This window comes from Grammomys surdaster, unplaced genomic scaffold (assembly GCF_004785775.1).
Source record: "Grammomys surdaster isolate TR1022 unplaced genomic scaffold, NIH_TR_1.0 958, whole genome shotgun sequence".
NCBI classification, from domain to species: Eukaryota; Metazoa; Chordata; class Mammalia; order Rodentia; family Muridae; genus Grammomys; species Grammomys surdaster.
Genome location: NW_021605377.1, coordinates 1507779 through 1519231, shown reverse-complemented (window position 1 = coordinate 1519231; position 11453 = coordinate 1507779). Strand labels below are relative to the sequence as shown.

General features: G+C 38.7%; 1 protein-coding gene across 1 annotated transcript in view; it reads right to left on the bottom strand.

Annotated features, from left to right (window-relative positions):
- Anks1b (ankyrin repeat and sterile alpha motif domain containing 1B) overlaps nucleotides 1–11453 on the bottom strand; it is a 471928-nt gene that overhangs the window by 391255 nt on the left and 69220 nt on the right. The gene's annotated exons all lie outside the window — the stretch shown is intronic.

Below are 11453 nucleotides of genomic sequence, written 5' to 3'. Positions count from 1 at the left end.
CCTTATCCCCTCTTGATTCTTTTCTCTGAGGAAACTTAATATAGATACTATTATTTTAAATCCAGATTATGGACTAGATATCATGTAAAATTATTCACACACAGTTTCAGATTTAGTCCTCATACAGTTGAAACTCAAGTTGTGAGAAGCCACTGTGACCAAAGACAGCAGAAAAAGAGAAGCTTCGGTTAGTGTTTTTTAGAAAGAACACATTACAGTCAGAGATTAACTGGGTGAATCAGGGACAGGGAGAAGGAACCAAGGCAGGGAGTTCACTGAAAAACAGCATTCAAAGAAGAGGAAGACAAGGTTGTGGCTCTGGGGTAGAATCTTTGCCTAACACATGCAAAGTGCTAGGTTCAAACCCTGCCACCAGCATTGTGCGAGGGCCGGTATGTTCAAAATTCATTTATCTGCTCTCTGCTTCGTGAGTTCCCCCTTTATGGAGATTACATTTAAGTGAGATGGTACAATACTCAGGGCTTTTGTGTTTGACTCCTTCCATTAAACATAAGCTGGCTGAAATTCAGTCCTGTCTTAACATTTATCAGTAGTTCATTCTTTCTTATTGTTATACAGAATTTTATTGTAGGGGGTAAAAAATCTCATTTTGTTTATTCAGTCGTCACTTGCAGACATTTGGGTTGTTTCCAGGGTTAGCTATAATGCTGGTACAAACCCTTTTGAGCAGCTGCCTTCATTTCACTTGGGTAGATACCTAAGTGTGGAATTACTCAGATATCTAGTGACTGTGTATCTAATCTTTTGCGAAAATATGCAATCTGTTTCTTACAACAGTTTCAAACCCCATTTTACAGTCTTACTAGAAATAAACATCTAAGTTTTGTCCACATCTTTGCCAATATGTGTTATAGTTCCTTTGGACAACAGAGTGTGTATGAGGGGTGGGGGGGGTATATATTCACTGAAGCCTTAATTTGCGGTTCTCCAATCATTTTCTTGTACTTATCAACTACTTGTAGTTCTTCTTTAGCAAAATATCTATTAAAATCTTTGTCTATTTAAAAACATCCCAGGGCCGGAGATTTTGATTAGTGGTACAGCACCTGACTACAATCAACAAAGGCTGGATGCCAAAACCACAGAAGAAGGAAGAAAAAGGGAACAGGTAGAGAAACTGGTTTGAAAAACAACTTCAAATCATGTTTAAAGCTTTAACCATTAGCAGAACTGGGAAGTGGCTCAACAGATAACCTGAGACTGTGGATCTTCTCCACTCTGCCCAGCCAAGTCTCTCCACTGTCCCTGATCCAGTAGAGGATGCTGGTTCATGAACTAAAAGGAGCTATAGAGTCTGGGGTGAGAGATACAAAATGCTAAAACCTAAGGAAGTAAATAAGTCTTCAGTCTGAAGTAAAAATTACTTTCTCAGTTCATCTACCACAAAGCTCATTGGTCAAAAATTTTCTAGGTGTCTTTTAACATAGAAATTCATATGTTCCAGTTGTGGGGTGATTTAGGGGGTTTTGTTGTTGTTGTTATTTCTTTATTTTGGTCAGTGCAGTCTTTCGACACTCTCTTAAGCATAAATGTGTTTGTGGCTTACGGTGCTGGCAAATGGCTTCCTTTCCCTTTTTTTGTGGCTAACTAGTATCCTGTTATTCTCTTTCAGTTCATCCATCAATGGCCATCGGGTTGTTTCAGATCTTTGATGGCATGAGTAAAAACTTCTTTCCACTTGTTCTGCATACAGAATCAATGCCATTACAAATACAGAAAAGAGTTGCCGTACCCAAGACATCCATCCATCCACGACAACTTCCAAAAATGTTTCAGTAGAGACTCTCTGTATTTATGAGACAGAACCAGCTTCATCTGGTCATGGATCATAAGTGCAAAACTAGCCTGTCTCACTGAACTTAGGAATCACTGATTTGACTAGGTAGCTGACCAAATAGCCCTAGGGACCTGTGTCCCCACCTTCCCAGTGATGGATTATGGACATGTACCTCTGAGCCTGGTTTCTAGGTGCCAGGTGTCTGAGCTCAGATCCATATCTTTGCATGACAAGCACTTTACTAATGACCATCTTCCTACCCATAAGTAGTTCCACACACACAAAAATAATAAAAACATTTGACATTTATTTAGAAAGCTATCATATGCAGAACCTTTTTAATCTTCACCAAAATCCTGAAAGGCAAGCAGGGAAGATTATATTATCCTCATCTTAAACCCAAGGAAGACCATGTATGATTCATAGTGAATACTTATACCTGCAAAAACCTACAGTAATCAAGAGACAGAAGCATGAATTAGAACACTTGTATCTGACTCCTGGGTCCTTATTTCTTATGTTAAAAATACTAATAACTTACAAATGAATTGAGGAAATATGGGAGTGAGTCAGATCTCTTCAGAAATACCCTCCCTCTAAATTCCCAGCCGTACTTAAACATTGTATAACTTCATCCCTGCAACTGTACTTCTCAATTCTGAAAAATGAGGCATTTCCTCCTATAAATACAATCTTCTAAGGCAATAATTTATCCTTGAGCTGATAAATATCTGACAGTCAAATGAGTAATTTTTTCCTAGCTAAGAAAACACACACACACACACACACTAAAACCAAAAAGATAAGATGGCTCAGTGGACAAAAGTACCTGCCAATGGAAGCCTGATGATCCCAGTTACATCTCCAGACTTCATAAACATGTCCTCTCCCTATGAGATATAGCACATAAACATGTGCATACACACACACACACACACACACACACACACACACACAGCATATGTACACACATACTACTACTACTTACTACTACTACTTACTACTACTACTACCTGCTACTACTACCATTTTTAAATTCAAATGTATATCCTTAGAAATGTTCAGTACCAGGAGAAACGTTTTAAGCTTTAACACTACATCCTAACGTTGCTACAGGAGGATGACAATAAACACTAGGCACACTTTTGCAGTTAATGAAGCCATTCATACTAAGACGGGAGAAAACGCAGTCCATCCATGATTTTGCATCTATTAAAGGGGAGAGCGATTACCCTTTTCTCACAACCGTCAGTCTGTGCTGTCAGACTTCGCATTTAGCAATTAGCCTGATGCCAGCTGTCCCCACAATTTCATTCCAAATTTAATATGACTTAGAAAATATTGCATTTCAGAATTTCAAGTAATCTGCCAAAGACAGTAACAAGAAGCAATATCTCTGAAGCACTGGCATTGCCCAGCCTCTCGGCACAGTGGGGACATGCCAGGGTCTGTGGTAGAGTGTAGTTTATTTGCACCCCTCGCCAGCGGGGTTCTTTCAGATTTTTTTTGATATGGCTCCCAGTCATCATTTGAATAACATCCTCTTCCCTTCTCTCAGTCCATATGGAATGGTTGGGGTCCTCTCATACTCAACAGAGCTAAAATAAAGATAAACTTCTTTCAACAGCATCAGATCTTTCTATGTCATGTGACTATAGTAGGCATTTATTGCTGCCTGGATTTGAAACCTGTTTCCACCACTTCATGCCTATGTGACTAACAGGTTTTATGAACTTCAAGTCTCAGAGTTGAAGCCAAGAGAATTGGGATTACAAGGCCAGCCTCGGTTAGAATGAAACTTTGATGCTTCCCCCCACCGAAAAATACAAAACTACAAGGTCAATGACCTGTGCATGAAAATTTGCGACATTGTTTTTTAAATAATCTCGTAATAACCCAGATTCAAAACTCAAGGGCTCAATCAGTTCCCATGGATGGCAACAGGGTTCTAGCCGGCACCCCATGTCCACATGGTCTTTAGTGGTCTTTAATATAAGACAAGGACGTTGACACAGACCCCTGCTGCTGCATGGCCACAGACACAGATGTGGCACGCAGAGGCAGCACCGCTGGGACATCACCGTGGCCTCAGGTGGCAGGACAGGCTACTCACATCAGGCTTTTCCACTCTACCCTCTTGTCTCCAGTTTGCCTCTCTTCTTAATATTCAAAACACATTCCGCTTCTCTTTCTCTTCTGTCTCTCCATCACATACTCACACATCATAGTGGCTCCTGACATACCACTGGCAGGCCTCTGGGTGGTGACAGGCCTCTGGATGTCCTCTGCATGGTGGGGCAGGGAGTGGGCCTATTTGTCTTTTTTTTAATGGTGGGACATGCTGTTTGTATTTCTCCTTACCTGGATGCTTTCCATTGGTGTCTATCAGCGCTGCCTTTGTGTTCACGAGCATCTTATGTGTCTGTTTCCTATCCTACAACACATTTTCCTGGGGTCTTTGTCTTTTCCAGTCTTGGTTATGTTTCTGAAGAGCAGGGGAAATGTTCTAGTTCACACTGTTGGCATACTCATGTGTAGTGTGACACAAGTATGTGCTGAATGGAAGACAGAGATGACATAAGGAAATTTGTGATGAGAGAAATTTGAAAAAAATGAAATGAATAGTTTTAGAAAACAGATTATTTTCAAAGTTTGCTTTGAGTTTAGTATTATTTAACCAAAATACGAAGCGTATAGATACTATTACTCTAAGCAATGGAAGATGATATATGATTTCCTGTTCCAAGGATAGCTTAAAAATAACAAGAAGAAAAACAGGATGAATATGACCTCTAGTTCTTTGAATACAAGATAATTGAATTCATAAATTCTATTCTGTAAACAAAGAGTTAGATTATGCATGAAACAAGTGTTCATAATTTTGATTCTAACCTACTTTCCACTGACAAATATCATAAACACAGGTTTTTCCTCATTATATATTATTTTTTAGAAAGATATTCATTACTTAGACAAAAGTCACAAAGGGAGTAATTTGGCATTAAAGACAATTTTAAGATCTAGTGATGGGGAGAGGGAGGGGCTGCAGTGAGACAGCCTTCATTTGAGGTGTTCTTTTTCTCTCTCTCTGCAAATGTCCCATCTGCCACATTTCCAATCATTCAGATATCTGTGCTGACATTCCCTTTGGTAGGACTAAGGTGAACTCAGATCTTATGCTATCTTGAGTTGCAAACAACTATCTGGAATTGGCCATTTCAGGATTCAGGCAGTGGTCCTCAAATTTAGTGTATGGCATAGTTATTGAGACTTCATGAAAACTACTTGGTCTAGCCCTAGGAATTCTGGATGTGGGCTAAAGACACCAAACTGTTGATGTATCCAATAACTGTCTCTATCAAGTAGTTGTTGAAAGTGCTGATTCGGATATGCTTAATATAAGCCTGGGATAAAATGTTGTGTCTCCATGATTCAGCTTTCTTCAATATTTCAAACATCTGTCAGAGAGTACCTATCTAGAGGGGACTTGTTGTGGCTTGAATGTATTCCCAAAATTAATGTCAATGTCTCATCTCTTAGAACCACGGCTGGTGACTGTATTTGGATATAGTGCTTTAAAAATGGTAACGATACTAAAATGAGATCATTGGGGTAGAGCCTAATTCAGTATAAGCAGTATGACCAGTGTTTCAATAGGAAGGCAAGACACTGACAAGCACACCGAAAAAGCTCTGCAAGGAGACAGGAAGAACAATGGATCCATAAGTCAGCTTGAGAGGCCCAAGCACAAACATTTTTTTTCTAAAACTTTGATCTATATCTTAATTCTCTACAATTATGAAAAAATCCAGTTGTTTAAGCCACCCAGTTTATGGCATATTGTTGTTTAAGACTGAAACTTCTAGTTGTAGATAGATAGCATAGGCTATGAAGTAAGCATACAAGAGTATACATCACCATGCAGTCTATAATTCAGTAGATACTGCAAGACTGTACTTTAGCAATAGCATGTAAGCATCCAAAAGTCAACACATCACAGAGATACTTGTGAATGGGTATTCACTGCCGTACTGCTCACAATAGCTGATCAAAAGAACTAGCTTAGATGTCCATAAACAGACAAATGGAGGAAGACAGTGTGATGTGTATACATACATATGATTTTTCTTCAATCATTAATAAAAATGAAGTGACATTTACAGAAAAAAGACCTGAATAGAACTAGAAATCATTCAATAGAGATTAAACAAAATAAGCCAATCTGAGTATATACATACACCCAACTCACACCCACGTATACACATATACACATTTTTAATTTTAAAAGAACCAAAGAGACTAATAATAGCATATAAGTTTTACTTTATATGTAGCATCTAGGTGTGTGTACATGTGTGTGTGTGTGTCCATGTATGTCTGTGTGTGTCTATGTGTGTGTGTCTGTATGTGTATGTCTGTGAGAGTGTGTGCATTGTGTCTGTATGTGTGTATGTGGGTGTGTCTGTGTGTGTATGCCTGTGTGTGTCTATGTGTGTATCTGTGTGTGTATGTCTGTGAATGTGTGTGCATTGTGTCTGTGTGTGCATCTGTGTGGATGTGGGTATATGTCTGTGTGTATCTAGGTATGTGTGTCTGTGTGTATATGTCTGTGTGTGAGAGAGATTGTGTGTCTCTGTGTGTATATGTCTGTGTGTGTATATCTGTGTGCATGTCTGTTTGTGTGAGAGTATATCTGTGTGTATATGTATGTATGTGTAAGAGTGCGTCTCTATGTGTGTGTCTATGTGTGCATATCTGTGTGTGCATGTCTGTGTGTGAGAGAGAGGACTATATGGGGGTAGGAAGGTGACCAACAAGACTCATTGCTTTGAACACTGACTAAAAAATTGATAAGGGAGTGCATGCCTTTAATTCGAGCACTCAGGAGGTAGAGGCAAATGGATCTCTGTGAGTTTGAGGCTAGCCTGGAATACAAAGCTGGTTCCAGGACATCCAGAACTATACATAGAGAGACTCTGTTTCAGAAAGCATTAATAAGGAAGTACCCAGGCAAGGATATGTCATTAGAACACACATAAAAGCAAGAAAATGACAGACAGGTCTAGCAGCAAACATTCATAATGGCTGTAACAAATGGCTAGTAAGAGTGGAAACCACAGTGGGCTTTTCAAAATGTTTTTTCCTACTTTTATTTATGTGTATATGTGAGTATATGTCTCATATGTGGGGATACCCAGAAGAGGGCATCCAAGCCCCTGGATCTGGAGTCACAGGTGGTTGAGAACCACCTGACATGAGTGCTGGAAAGCAAACCTGAATCCTCTAGCAAACAATCACTGAGCCAATCACTCCAGCACTGGGCCTTTGTGTGATGCTAAGTAATGAGTAATTTACCTATCAGAGAAACTCACTGACAGGTTTTAAGCATCATCAGACCTGTGCTTAACTTTCCAGAGGTCAACCTTTGCCCTGAGGTTGGCCTCCAGCTGCTATCTGAATCTGAGCTTGCGTCTCAGGCTCTGTACTCTCCCCCCTCCCCCAACATGACAATGCTTTAGCAGTAGGGTTGACAACTCTGGTGATGAGCTGATGAGGTGGTGAGTTCTCAGCACCTCATCACTTCACTGACTGTGAATAATGAAAATATGAATTAAGAAATATCTAAGATGCCATAAGACTGCATGCATTTATGTATCATGTGTGCAGTGCCAAGAGAGACCAGAAGATGGCATCAAATCCCCAGGATTGGAGTTGCAGATGCTTATTGCCGTATGTGTGCTGGGAACAAAACCCTGGTTTTCTGAAAGAGCAGCCAGTGCTCTTAACCACTGAGCCACCTATCTCCCCAGTTGTTAGAACAGCATTTTAGATGCTACTAATTTTCATTAAACTTCCCTTGGTAAGAAAAAGAGAGTTCCTACTCATTGATGTATATTCACCAATTTCTACCCATGATGAATTTGTTACACATTTCAGCTAGCACAACAAATGGTCCCATGCTGTTTTTCTTATTATCTGTTGGGCATTTTATGATGGAATTGTTATCAGCAGTCTTATGGCATCTTAGATATTTCTTAATTCATATTTTCAATATTCACTTATACACACAAACTGAAAGTTAAAAACTAAATGCTGTTCTTTGTTATTTCTATTTCATCTTCCTGTTTTTTTTAATTTTTTTTAAATCAGCCTTGAGTTTTAACAGGGTGTCAGAAAAAGACATTTCTTTCTGCTTTTGATGTCACCTCAAAACAATGTGTTCTCTATTAAAATTGGTTTTTTTAAACTAAAAATAAAAGCTTACCTAATAAACTATGTTCAGTGAATAGTATGTTTGTCTTAAAGCTTACTTAAAAGAATAAGTTAGAAAGCTGCATGATAACATATCATAGATGTTTAGACCTGAGAGAACTCAAGAGCCAATGTAGGACTGTGTCCAAAAAGTCGCCATGAAGCAGAGATTGACTAGGGTCTGCTAGTACTGATCATATAGTCTCCTAGGTGGGAATATAGCAAACAGAAGTTAGAGTACATCTCTGAGAGGTTAAGTGGGTACTACTCATCTTTCAGCATTATCAGTATAACTCACTTTAAAAAGGAATATCAGGATAAGAAGAAAGAACATGATCTGAATATATTGTAGGAAATTCTCAAAAACATTTTTAAAGTTTAAAAGAAAACTGTGCATTTCAACATGAATGAAATTCCTGAGTTTTTTTTTTTTTTTTTGCTTATTAAAGCATACAACCAATACCTGACTAATTAAAAGGTGACTGAATAAGTTTTCCAACCTCCTGGATTGTTAAGAGGCCATTCGTTGTGGGAACGGCCTCCCTGACATGTAGCCACCCAGTCTCTGCTGAAATGCCCCTTTGTCTTGAATATGTTTAACGTGAGCATGATGTTCTCACCGCTTATAATGAAAAAGTCACAATATTCAAGGAAATTAATATCCATCATTTTGCTTGTCATTTTTTGATCTTTTAGTGATAAGAGATAGAACCGGTTCTCAGCATAGCCCTATATTCATCCCACATACCTCCAACTATTTTTGGGGGTCTCACCCAGCTCCTCACCTGGACCCCTTTACTGCTATCAACCACCACTGTGCTGCTCCTATATATTTGGTTTTATATTTTTATAAGATTCTGTACATGATATCAGTCATGATTTGTCTATCTGATCTGGAATAGTTTCATGCAGCAGTATGTTTCATGCAGCATACTGGCCTCCAGGAACATTCATGTTGCCACAAATAGCAGTGTCTCGTTTCTTAAGACTGAATTTGGAAATTCGCCACGCTTCAGAGGGAGAGAGAGCCACCAGCCATGTGAGATCTCAGGTGGAATGGCCATTGGCTGCTTTCCTGACTGGGTCTGGGGTAGCAGGCAGGAGATTAGAAATGCAACTGAGCTGAGGGCAGATTTAAGGAGATGGTAACGGACAACTAAGTTGAGGGAGGATTTAGAGGTGTTGAGCCGGGAATGAAGGCGAGAGCGCATTAGCCGCAGGAGGCTTAGCAGTGCCTGGCCATTGAGCTAAAAAGCATATTAACAATAAATATAAAATAAAAAGACTGCCTGGTGTTCCTGTGAGTGTGGACGCAACTGTGTTGTCGATACTTCTACCAACATGCACCTAGACTGTTTCTGCAGTGTGACAAGAGCTCTAATCCCTGGTCATCTCGCTAGCCCCATGCTTCCTATTACTATTAAATGTTGCCTTCAACCCTCCGTTTTCATTCTTCTCGTGTCTTACTTCGCTCTGTTCTTTCGCCCCCGACTTCACTGCTTCTCGTCTAGATCCCAGGTGGATAATGTCAGCTGCATGGCTATAATGACGACCTTCTCTACTAAATGACTTGGCTGCCTCTTGTGCTAAAAATACATAGTTCTATTTAATCTTCCTGAAGTCTCCTTAAAGCAGATTCTGTTTCCATATAGTATTTCTTTAAATCTATAACAAAAATCATTATTTCCCTCAATTCTCTTTCTCTACTTAAGTAGCAGAGTTGTGGTTTAAGTTTTGTGTCACCAATCTTCCATATCCATCAGCTCCCCACCACCACCCCCATACGGGCAATGATTTCCAACAGAGCTAGAATCCTTACATTGGTTTTGTAGACAGGCATCTGATACAGCAAGGAACACCTCAAAACCAAAATCTCGAACCCACTCTGTAATCTGAGACGAGATATAAACTGATATAAACTGATTAGGTAAACTCTAATCCTCATCTCCAAATCTCTAACTACAACAACAGATTCCCGAGCTCCTATAGGCTTAAAACTTCAGGTACTCCAAGAAGTACATACGTTTCTGTATCTTTTGCCCAAAAATGACATTACCAAAAGAAATGGTTTATTTCCTTGTTTATGCCTTTGTTAGTATTATTGTTGTCAGACTATCAAAATCTTAAGCATAAATGGAAAATGAAAGAGTTCGTGTTTACTTAAGAAAGTCAACACCACCCATTTTATTAATGTACAATATAATTATTAACTTCGATTGTAAGAAACCTAATATATTCAAAAGTAGAATAGTGCAATAAATATCCGTATACTCATCATTTGCCTTAAAAAATCAGCAACTGAGAGGGAAGTTTCTTTCATCTATCAATCTTTTCTGTCTGAAGGAAATCTGGCATCATAACACTTCTTCAAATATTTCAGTGTACATATCTAAACATAGAACCCTCCCCACTTCCTAAAAGTATGGACACAAGAACCTTTATCACGTCTAAAACACTAGCAGTATCTTAATTCAATCACAAACTGAGAAAATCAGTTTAAACATATAAATTACAACAAGTAAGAAGTAGCTACGTATTATATCACTGAAACTATGAGGTAAAGAAGGCATATTAAAACTATATACAGTTTATTTAAACATTCAGCTATTTGTAAACTGAGACAAACAAGACTTCAAAAGACTGAGGTCTCAGTTAAGAAGGAAGAAAAGGCATTTAGAAAGTCGTTGTGAAAGCCATACAAACACAACTTCTGATAGGTTAGCACTGGGCAGTAGTGCTTAGTCATCAGTTTCTAACTGACACTCTCTGTAGACATTAGACAATGGCTTATGATTGGTTAAGATTATATTTCATTTTACCATTTATATTGAGTTAGCTTTTGGCTTGCTTAATGGTTTCCAAGCTGATGCTTCTTAACATTAATTTGTATTTCCAATACTAATTAAATCTGTCTGCATGTCCAGATTTTCTACCACTGTTATTTCTATTTTATGTACCTCTATATAATCTATCATTTCTAATTAATCTTTACTTTATTCATTAAATATCACATAGACCTATATTGAATGGTGTTCACAAAAGAAAAGAATTAAACACATTCACAGAGCACAGTGTACAAGCCTGTAGTTTACAGCCCTTGGGAGGCTAAACCAGGAAGATGGCTGTTAAGTCAGGTTAGCCTGGGCTACACAGTAACTATACAGCAAGACTGTTCCTCAAAAAAAAAATGTGCTCAGCTTATTACATTCAGATGTTCATCACATACATGTAGGTATCAGAAAAATCAATTAAGCATTGGTTGGGCATGGTATCCTATATACATGCCGTCCATCGCAGTTCTATGATCCATGTGGTAACCCCAAATGACTGATTCATTATTGTTCTAGAAGTTTGCCAGTTTTATTCTCCAAGTATCGTACAATCCAGCTGAAGTACTGACTTA